The 11,385-nt window shown below is 40.8% G+C and overlaps 2 protein-coding genes across 2 annotated transcripts in view; both read left to right on the top strand.

Moving 5' to 3' along the window:
- The window catches only part of LOC148109672 (uncharacterized), a 28,162-nt gene extending 24,959 nt beyond the window's left edge, over nucleotides 1-3,203 (top strand). The window contains exon 5 of the transcript XR_015725220.1: nucleotides 9-3,203. The gene's annotated coding sequence lies outside the window, so the exon portion shown is untranslated. The remainder of the gene's footprint in view (nucleotides 1-8) is intronic.
- A 970-nt stretch (nucleotides 3,204-4,173) lies between these two features.
- The window catches only part of PAIP2B (poly(A) binding protein interacting protein 2B), a 32,653-nt gene continuing 25,441 nt past the window's right edge, over nucleotides 4,174-11,385 (top strand). The window contains exon 1 of the mRNA XM_045788225.2: nucleotides 4,174-4,360. The gene's annotated coding sequence lies outside the window, so the exon portion shown is untranslated. The remainder of the gene's footprint in view (nucleotides 4,361-11,385) is intronic.

The following is an 11,385-nucleotide window of genomic DNA, read 5'->3' as shown; positions in this document are numbered from 1 at the left end:
TGTGACAGAGAGACAGCCAGCGAGAGAGGGAACACAAGCAGGGGGAGTGGGAGAGGAAGAAGCAGGCTCATAGCGGAGGAGCCCCATGTGGGACTCGATCCCGGAGCGCCGGGATCACGCCCTGAGCCGAAGGCAGACGCTTAACGACTGCGCTACCCAGGCGCCCCTGACTGTGTAGTTTTTGATCCCCACGCCTCTCTCTTCTCCTCTTGCCTCACATGTAGGCAAAGCAATAAGCCCATACTTCCTCCTTTGGGAAGTTCAGGTCATGCGAGCCACCAGCCTGTACGTGAAAACCCTTACCACAGCACTACTCACTAACCACAATTAAAGCCGAAGTCATTTGCCCCTCCTGAGTCTCTCAAGACATATTCTGCCCTGCGTGGGAGCCTGAGGCATGAAAGACCTCATTATAATCATAATAAATCTATTAATGCCCTCTTGGTACATGTGCGGTGTCATCAGTATTTACATTCAAATCGTTCCTCATCTGCAGAGGGACCACAATGCAGCTCTACCACTAACTAGCTGAACGATTAGGTTAATTACATAATCTTTTTTACTTCAGTTTATCTGTTTGTAAAAGGGGGATAATAACAGTACTCATGCTGTTTTGAAGATTAAATGGATTAATCCATGTTAAGAACTTAAAGCAGTGCCTGGCACATAGTAAAAATTTAACAAGTGTTCCTACTGGTGTGAACCTTTTTAATTTAAAGTTTGGGGCACTTGTTGAGTTCTTTCAATTAAAGGACTCAGGTTAATTCAGTTATGACACATATTTTTGGTATCATTTAATTCATATCCTTGCCTCTATTCTCTACTTCTGGAAACTTTCTCACACTTTGTCTCCTATTTTCCATCAAATTTGCTTTTCGTTTTGTTTTATGGGACATTTCCTCAACTTTATCATACAGCTTTATTTTCTGTGGCCTTTATATCCATTGTCCTTAAAAAAAACAAATCAAAACAAAACAAAACCATGGGGCTCAAACTTACAACCCCGAGATCAAGAGTCACATGCTCTACTCACTGAGCCAGCCAGGTGCCCCCCCCATTCTCCCCTTTTTAATTAATAGATCTCTGGTTTTTAATCAGCCACTTGGTCATCCAGACCTGGCACAAAGAGAAATACTTTCTGAGCATCAAGGGACACTAGCAACAGAGAAAAAAAGGCAACCCACAGGATGGAAGAAAATGTCTACAAATCTTATATCTAATAAGGGATTAATACCCAGAATATGTACAGAACTTCTAAAACTCAAAAACAAAAAAAACTCCATTAAAAAATGTGCAAAGGACTTGGATAGACATTTCTCCAACGAATCTGAAAAGCATATGAAAAGATATTCAACATTACCAATAATTGAGACAGTGCAAACCAAATATACAAGATACCACTCCACACCCATTAGAGCAGGTATTACCAAAACACGCACACACACACACACACACACACACACACACACACACATGCACACAAAACCAAGCAGAAAATAGCAAGTGTTGGTGAGGATGTGGAGAAATTAGAACCCTTTTGTACTGTTGTTGGGAATGTAAGATAGTACAGCTGCTGTGGAAAATAGTATGGAAGTTCCTCAAAAAAATTAAACGTAGAATTACCATATGATCCAGCAATTCTGCTTCTGGGTATATACCCAAAAGAATTGAAAGGAGGGACTTGAATAGATAGTTGTATACCAATGTTCATAGCAGCATTATTCACAAAAGTCAAATTTCATTGATGGATGAATGGATAAACAAAAGATGTTATGTATATTCAATGGAATACCATTCACCTTTAAAAGAGAATGAAATTCTGTTATATGCTACAACATGGATGAACCTTAAAGACATTGTGCCTAATGAAATGAGCAAGACACAAAAGCACAAATATTATATGATTCTGCTTTTATGAGGTACCTATAATCGTCAAATTCATAGAGACACAAAGTAGAATGGTGATTTCCAGAGGGTAGGGGAAGGGAGGTAGCAAGTTATTGTTTACTGGGTACAGAATTTCAGTTTGGGATAATGAAAACATTCTGGAGACGGATAGTGGTGATGGTTGCACAGCAACGAATGTACTTATGAACTGTAATGAACTGTATACTTAAAGATGATAAAAATAATAAAATTTCTGTTGTGTAGATTTTATCACAATAAAAATAAAAGAGATACTCTTTGAGGATGAAGATTTATCACCATGACAGAAATGGGATGTGCAGGAAGGATTGGTGTACTCCTCTTGTTTTCCTCTCTCCAACTGACACCATCTCCTATAACTTTGTGACTGGTTATTGTCTACTGTCTCTCGCTTTGGGCTTTGGATGCCTGTTTATTCTACATACCATTATCAGATATCCAGGTCCCTCCTTCATTGTCTTTTGGCTTCCATAGTTTCTGATAGGAAGTCTGCTGTAATTCTTATCTTCCCACCTCCCACTGTGAATGTAATGTACCTTTCTCTCTGTCTACTTTTAAGATTTTCTCTTTGTGATATCCCGTCATGAAGTTGTGAGACAGTGTCAGTGGTATGGAGGGAAACAACTGGAGCCCACCAACACCTCCCCACATCCCTTTGCTATCCTGTAGTATATCTTCATCCTTGAAGAGTATTTCTGATTGTGCAAGAAAACAATATGGACCTGAGGACCCTGTTTTTCAAAGCTTTGAGATCCTGTAAGCACCTCTCTCACCAGATAGCTGAAGGTCACCTTAGGAAAAGAAGCAACGGAGGGCGGGGAAGTTATTTTGTGGTCAGATTTTTTTTTCCCTAAAGAAGATAGGTATTTCTTGTAGGATCTGCTTACATTATTTAACCAGATCACATTAAAACCAGAGCAGACAATCCTAAAATTATGCCTAATAACACAACTGGGAAATACATGAAGCTGTGTGACTAGTGATCCTGGTGTTGAGCAATGTAGTGGCCCTGCTTACCATCCTCCTTCCTGTTCTTCACATTATTCATCTCTTTGCAATGCTGATTCCTCAAACAGATCTTAAACTGACCATCCTACCTAAGATAGCCATTCCTTCAACCATTCTTTAACCCTTGCTTTATCTTTCTTTATAATAATCACAACATGACATTTTACTATTTATTGGTTACTTGTTTATTTTCACTCTCCTCCATTAGAGAAAAAGTGCTATGGTTGCATTTTCATTGTCTTATTCATATCATATACCCACAGCCTACGTGAGAGCCTGTAATGTCATATCATATGCACAATAAAATTTGTTGAATGAATGAATTTATTTATGTATTAACTTTATTATATTATTTATATTAAGTATATATTTAACATGTTTATTGCTACTTAATCGGATTTTATTTCACTGTCCTTTTCATTTTTATAATTAATCCACTCGTGTAATCACTTACTAAGCGTCTCCTCTGTGTTATGTGTACAATTGGCATGAGAGGTGGGGACAGACAAAGACGTATAAAGACTTCGATAAAGAAATCCCCACTTCCTGAGAGATAAAATTCAAAGTCCTTAGCAAACAAAAAATGCGACACTCTAAATTTAAGGGGGAAATTTAAAAGCACTCAAGAAGTTAAGTTTGTTTTTGGACGTGTGAGAGAGTCCCTCTGCTTCTTTCCAACCCTTCCAAGGAGCCCAACTCCCAACTTCCCGATCGTGAAGCACAGCGCCAGCTCGCAACCAGCCTAGCTCAAAGCTCCTCCCTTAGTAATGGACAGTTAGGGAAATCCCACTGAGGCCCGCCCCCATGCCCCTCCTTGCTAGACTGAATGGCGCAACCCGGTGGGAGGGGCCGCTGCTCAGCCAATAGAAGGAAGCTCCAGCAAGAGCCTGTGTAAACAAACCCAGAGGTGCGGAGCCTTGGGCTCCTCCCCCGCGTGGGGGCTGGACGCATCCTTGGCTCAATGCCTATCCAGGACTAGCGCAATATTCTTTCAGCCAATCAGAGCCGGTGTCTCCCGAAAGGAGGCGCTCTATCCTGAGAGAAAGAACGAAGGGAGCAAAAAGACAGATGTTAATACCAATCGGAAGCTGGAACTTCTGAGGGAGTGGGCGGGAACTGCTTCACATTTAGACCAATAAGCAACACACATGCCCTTCTAGGTGACTGAGCGGCATCATCTTCGGTCCAATAGGCGAATGGGGCGGTGCCCAGCAACCAATGGCTTGGGTTCGGGGGCGGAGTAAGGAGCCAGTGTGCTGTAAGAGGTAACCTGGCGAGTGGCTGCGGCGCTTCTCCCGTGCGGTGGCTCACGCTTTGGTACTGGAGGCCGAGACTGTTCTGGCGACGGCGACTTCTGTGGCGACGGCTGAGGCTCTCGGAGGAGTGGCAGAGTACGACCTGGAGGAAGAGCTTCTGGTCAGCCCAGGTGGGCTCGGGACCCCGGCTGATGGGGAGGGGACTCGCGGGAAGCGCCGCTCTGCTGGCTCTGGGGGCGCCCTGCGCGTCCCTTTGCGCAGCCGTCGGGGCTGTGAGGGGCGACGCGCGCCTGTCCGAGCTCCTGTGGTGAGGGTAAGCCGGCGGTCCACGTTGTGGCCATCGGCGAGAAGGGGCGTTCGCTGGGGTTACTCTCTGCCTCTCGCGGGCGTCAGGGGGTCTTAGTCCCTTTCTCCCCGCACAGACGCGCTATTCCTCCCCCGCCCCTCAACTTCCCTGAGCCCCCTCAGCCTCCTTCGGACTGAAACCTCTGGCTTGCGAGTCCCCTCACTACCCCAAGTGCAACACCGCGAGGCAAACTGACCGGTGTTGCATCCCCCGGTCCCCTCCCCAGGCGGGTAGGGGGAGGAGTTGCGCGTTTTCACCCCTCCCCCATTCGCGGGCCCGAGTGCGTTATCTGCGTTTCTTCTACTCCCTCCACCTCCCACTTTACTCCAGCTTTCGGTCTTGATACCTAGTTTGAGTGAGGAGCCCTGGCCACTTCTCTGCTGCCTTCCGTTCTGCTAGTGAGTCCCTTACCCCTCCCACGTCCTAAATTTCATCCACATCTCTCATGGAAACTAACATTTTCCACTTGCTCCTTCCAAGCAGCTGGAAGGTGAAGGCAAAGAGAAGCAGAATACACAGTACAGGGAGTTTTGCAAGATTGGGAACTTTAATCAGTTTTGTTAATGGTAAACTCTTCTTGCCTTCCTTAAAATGGCATATGATTATAATACCCTCTCTGAAATCCTTGTCCCAATACAATTGTTTCGGTGATAGTTTCTGAAAATGCAGGTGAGAAGGGGTTTCTGGCCCCAAGAAATTTAAAATGTATTATTATTTTAAGTAGGCAGTTTTCATTATACTTTTTTTTCTTCTTTTTTTCCTCATTATACTTTAAATAGCTTAACTGGAGTGGCAGAGTTTGCAGTGTAAGGGCCTGTCCACCCTAGTTTATCATAAAATATACCACATACTTTAGCTATGTAGCACAATGTGATTTGATTACAACAAGAATATGGATAATATGGCTTTGAATCTGTTTAAAAACAATATTCTCTTTTCACCATTCACAGAGGATTTGTATTCACATTTACAGTATATCAGTTTGTGTTTTAATGGTATTGGTTTTACATAATAGTGCAGACTATGTTGTGCCTAAATAAAATTATCCCAAGAAATTTGTGGGGAAAAGTAACTTGTCACTTTAGAGTTTTGAAAATATTAATTTAGATATTGGACTGTAAGGGTTTTGTTTTTAGGAAATAGAAGTATTGGTTTAAGTGTGATGGGCCCCTTAGGCTATGTGTGTATGAGAAAGAGTGCGCAAGAGAAAATACATGTGTACAGAACTTTGTAGGTTCTAAAAGTACTAGTTTCGTGACTTCATATAAATTGATTTTGTTTTTCTCAGTTTGCAGAGGTGAAATTCAAGCAGTGAGTTTAATATGTACACTGTGTTTTGGCCAGAATTTTGCAAGTTCTTTTGAAAAATTCTCGTTTTCTTTATATGATATAAATATATATATATATATTTCCTTGTATTTTACTATGGTAAGACTATACCTTGTATATAGAGAAATAAATCTAGTAGAGTGAATTAAGAGAATCTTTACTCTGAGGAGGCAGCATTGCATTGTCTAATAGACCATATGTTTGAGCCCTGTTAATAAATCACATGAAAAAGGGGACGATCTTAAAGCTATTCTAGCAAATGCCCAGGTATTGAGGACAATAAAAATATTAATTACAGAATTATTAACAGTCATCAAAGAAAAGTCCTGGAAAAACTGCAAATCTCTGAGTTGGTTGCTGTTATGCGTTGGTATAGGCTGTGGTTGAAAACCAAAGTTATTTTTTTTTACAGTCTTTTCAGGTGTATTTGTGCTTAGTAATTACCCTTTTGCAGATTTAAAAGATTATAACTGATTTCTTCCTAGAGATCTTGTCTTTAAGGAGCCCACAGTTTAATGGGAGAGAAACCTGTAAACCAAGAATTAAATGCAGAGGGAGAGGTTCTGCAGTGCAGGGTAGTATGCAGGGCACAGAGAAGCACTGTGACCCCGTGTCCTGGCCGCATCTCCTGTTCTAGACTTTCTGAAGTGCCATTTCCTAAACCTACCTGTTTATTTTACACTTGGGTCTTTCTCTGTAGGTGCTATTCTCTCTCCTTGAAAGCCTTTTCTGCACCTTATATGCGTAGTGAGGTTCTATTTCAAAATCTTTTAAAGCCTGACACTGGCCTGCACTCCATCCAAATAATTATTTTCTATATCTTTCTGTTAGTTCATTATAGATAAGTATCTTTGATTCTCATTATTTACAGTAATTTTGGTCTATAAAGTCACCTAGAACACTAAATTAGTAAATACTGAACCACTGCTCCTAGGGAAATTATGTCCATATATACATCTTACATAGATTATAATATTATGTAAATACACTTCCTCCTGGTAAATTCTATTTTCTTTATTTTACAGTAGAGAAAATGAGGTTCAGAAGTGTTAAGTGACTTCCCTGAGGCCACTCTCTAACAAGTGCCAGAGTTAGGCTTCAAACCCTGTCTGATTGGCCCCTGAGCTGGAGCTTCTTGCACTACCCTGCACCGCCCCTACCACCTGTGTCCTCTAGTCATCCCTGTGTGAGACTGGAAACACAAATGCAGAGCACTACCTTCTTCCACCTTAGCTGAGAATGTGTTTGTGGGGTGACTCAATTTTTGCACTTTGTGCATGTCTGTGGATGACTGAGAAGGCATGGTGAGTGTCAGTTTTGTGGTTACAGAGAAATTTTAGTAAGTAGGAGAATTCGCAAATACAGGATCCATAAAAAAGTGAGGATCAACTGTACTTGTAAGTGACCTCCGGAGTCTATTTCACGATAACCTTTCTTGCAGTCCGCTGTAGAATGTTCCTTTAGCTTCTTTGAGAATTTGTTCACTTATTCGACAAATATTTATTAAGCACTTACTGTAAGCTAGGCTTTGTTTTAGACTCTGGTGAACAAAAAGATTAAGCTCTTTCCCTTACTGATATTATATTTGAGTAAGAGAAACAGTTAATAGCTCAGGGGAGAGGTCTGGGTTGAAGTGATAAATTAACTTGACCAGAGTAAAACCTGGTGTGCCCCTTCCACTTCATATCTCCTAGCATATTGACTTCCAGAACATTTCTGTTTTACTCTGTGCATAAACTCTTCCTTTAAGCCTCTCTCCATTAACCTCTGTCAACTTATAAGTGTCATCAGTTGATTGTGAGGCCATTTACCTGGCAGGATTTTCTAGAAGGATCAGGCTGATTTGGTCTTTGATTTCTGGCTTTGCCACTTACCAGCTGAGGGACTATAGTCAAGTTGTAGAACTCTTAAGCCTGTTTCCTAATTTCAAAAGTGGTGATATGATGTGTTAGGCCCTTGTCAATTGAAAAGAAGAGGCACACACATACTACCTTTGATCATGAGGGTTTAATGTAAATTTAAATGGGAAATCATCTCAGCAGCCATATTGTCCCTTGGCCCTACTGCTTTCAAAACCTTAAAAAACAATAACTGAGCAGTATTTAGAAAAGGATTTGAGCTCTGGAGACCTGCCTTCTTTTACTTTGCTCACCCAACATTTCTATTTCCCAAGAGAGAACCTGATTGGATTGGTTTGTCACCTAAAATAGAGGACCCCTATTGGGCAGAATTTTGAGCCAAGCCATGCCCTAGGTGATCTCTCTCAAGTTCAGCCTGTAGATTGTCTTTAGTTGGGGCTCTGAGTGCTAGTCCAATTGATTGTGGCCCAAGAAACGGGGTTGGTTTCATGCATTATCTACTGAACAGATCTTATCATATATAAAAAGAACCACTTGGAGACAGTTTCTTCAGAAGACAGTTGAGAGTATAGCAGTCCTTAGAGCTTTAATGTTTAATAAAGAATGTAATAAAGTAAACATATGTCAAATATTCCATAAGTCTTCCTTTTGGTATTACATTTAATATTATTACAGTGTGGTTATTTGTTTATATGGCTGTCTTCCTTACTAGACTGTGAGCTCCATGAATGTGGGGTCCACATTTTCATTTTTCTTTCTTTCTTTCTTTCTTTCTTTCTTTCTTTCTTTCTTTCTTTCTTTCTTTCTTCTTTCTTTCTTTAAAAGATTTTATTTATTTATTTGAGAAAGAGAGAGCAAGGGAACAAACAAGGGGAGGAGCAGAGGGAGAGAGATAAGCAGACTTCACTCTGAGGGCAGAGCCCGACATGGGGCTCAATCCCAGGACCCCGAGATCATGACCTGAGCTGAAATCAAGAGTTGGATGCTTAACTGTGCCACCCAGGCGCCTCTCCACGTCTTCATCTTTCTGTCCTTCATGTCTACATAGTAATAGGTGCATAAATGTCTGATTTGAGAAATTCCTTTCACTTCCTGAAAGGATGGGAAGATATGAAGGCCTCCCAAAGAAAGTATTTTTTAACCTGATTCTTAAAGGACGAGTAGGAACATTTTCCAGATATATAAAACTTTGAGACAGCATTCCAAGCAGGGACCAGCAGGTACAAAGGCACAGAGATATAAACAAACAAAAATCACCTAAGGCAAAAACTGTGAATGGGCTTGGCTAGAGGACATGTCACAACTGAGTTAACTCAGACCACTGCTGCTCAGTAAAGGATACAAGTTTTAGGGAGAGAGCATAATATTCTCAAGCTGTTGGCAAGGTTTCACTAACAGTTTAGAAATACAGGAATTGAATTATGGGGAACTGTTATACCTGAAGAAGTGACTTTGTTTACTTCTTCATCATGAAGCTCATATGTGCCCTACACCGTTCAAGGTGTTGAAAATATAATCAAACATATTTTCAAGGAGCTCACCAGCAAGGAGACAAATGGATGACCTGATTTAGCATGTGTTAAGTGAGATAATAGAGATATAAATAAATGCTGTGTAAACCAGGAGAAAGGAGCAGTTAGTAATATAGAGAGCACTGGGGAAGATTTCTCAAATGAGGTAATATTTGAGCAAGGCTTTGGTGGGTGAAGAGGAAGGAGTTCACTAGATTGAACATAGGAAATTTTTAAAGAATTAATACTTTTGTGTTAGGAAAGATTTAAGAATTACCTGTTTTTGCTGTATCTGTTGTGGGTGTTCAATTAGTAACTACTTTTATTCAAGCAGTTAGTCTAAACACGAGATGTAAATAGTTATTCCATAGTAGAAGAATCTTGTGTCAAAATAAACTGGGTTAAACAAAGGTTTCTGTGATGCAGGACTTCTCTAGAGCCTTTATTATATTAATGTCCACTGTGAATTGTGGCTGTCCAAAAGGGGTGCATTGTATTTAACCATGGTCTTTCCTTTCTACCCCTCTGAGACATATCTAATCATATTTTGGAACAATATCATATGAGACATAGTTTGAGGAATGCTGAATCAAATATACTTTGGGGCATCTGGGTGGCTCAGTCACTTAGGCATCTGACTCTTGATTCTGCCTCAGGTCATGATCTCAGGGTTGTGAGATTGAGCCCTGTGTCAGGCTCTGCACTGGGCATGGAGCCTGCTTAAGATTCTCTCTCTCTCCCTATCCCTCTTGCCCTTTCCCCACTCCCTCTATAAAAAATAAAAGTAAAATAAAAAAATAAAACCTTTTTAAAATATACTTTAACAAACCAAGATTTATCAGTGGACTCCATGTGCATTATAAAATAACCTGTGTAATTTTTTTAAGATTTTATTTATTTATTTGGCAGAGAGAGAGAGCAAACACAAGCAGGGGGAGTGGGAGAAGGAGAGAGAGAAGCAGATTCCCCGCTGAGTAGAGAGCCCAATGTGGGGCTCGATCCCAGGACCGTGGGATCATGACCTGGGCTGAAGGCTGATGCTTAATGAACTGAGCCACCCAGGCACCCCTAACCTGTATGATTTTACAGGAAAGAAGGAGAGACATTGGGGAGAAAGAATAGATCCTAGTCAACTTATTATCATCTTGGTTAGTAAGTCCCAAACTTAAAAAAATGTATATTTTATAATCACCCCATTGAAAGTATGGCTTATTCGTATTTTGAAATTCTATGAGGTGTTTGGAGACCAGACTAAAGCAGGAGTGAAAGACAAAGGTTGTCTTGAAGGTGAGAATCTTCCAACTTGAGAGGATGTTACTTTTATTATGCATTAATTTTGGGCCACACTAGATATATATTTTGCCAGTTAATAGGAATTTATTTAGAAGCATCCAGACCCTCTCCTAACTCCGGAGTTTTGGGAGTTATATGCTAGCATTCTTCCTTCAATAAGATCTGATTATATGAGCTTTAGGGACTGAGGCCTTATACTGTATAATTTTAATTCATCTGTCAAATTCTGATTATGTGAGTAACTCCTGAAGTATTATTAAAATTAAGGAAGCGGGGCGCCTGGGTGGCTCAGTCGTTAAGCATCTGCCTTTGGCTCAGGGCGTGATCCCGGCATTCTGGGATCGAGCCCCACATCAGGCTCCTCTGCTGGGAGCCTGCTTCTTCCTCTCCCACTCCCCCTGCTTGTGTTCCCTCTCTCTCTGGCTGTCTCTCTCTCTGTCAAATAAATAAATAAAATCTTTAAAAAAAATAATTAAGGAAGCAACAGTTATGTTTTTGAAAGTGCGCTGAATTTGCAGTCAGAAGATCTAGGTTTGAAATTTGTCTCTGCCGAGCTTTCTATTTGAATGACTTTGAGCACAACTGCCTAACCCTCTGTTGCCTCCTTTTCCGTTTTGATAGAATGAAAATACATAGGGTTAGTGTAAGAATTAAATTCTGCGCATAAACATACTTTAGGAAATCTGAAGAACTCACTGTACAAATATACGACAGAGCAAAGGAATATATCCAGCTTAGTTTGAATTAATGTTTTATTTATCATTTTTAATTTTATATCACAGAAATAGTACATTACTTTTGTAAAATTAGAAAGCATTGATGGGCAAAAGGTATGGGAAGAAGCAACAAAGCACTCC

Source organism: Ursus americanus, chromosome 7 (genome assembly GCF_024610735.1).
Source record: "Ursus americanus isolate L20-20 chromosome 7, mUrsAme1.1.p, whole genome shotgun sequence".
NCBI classification, from domain to species: domain Eukaryota; kingdom Metazoa; phylum Chordata; class Mammalia; order Carnivora; family Ursidae; genus Ursus; species Ursus americanus.
Note: the sequence above shows the minus strand (reverse complement) of the source record. Positions and strands in the feature narration are given on the sequence as shown.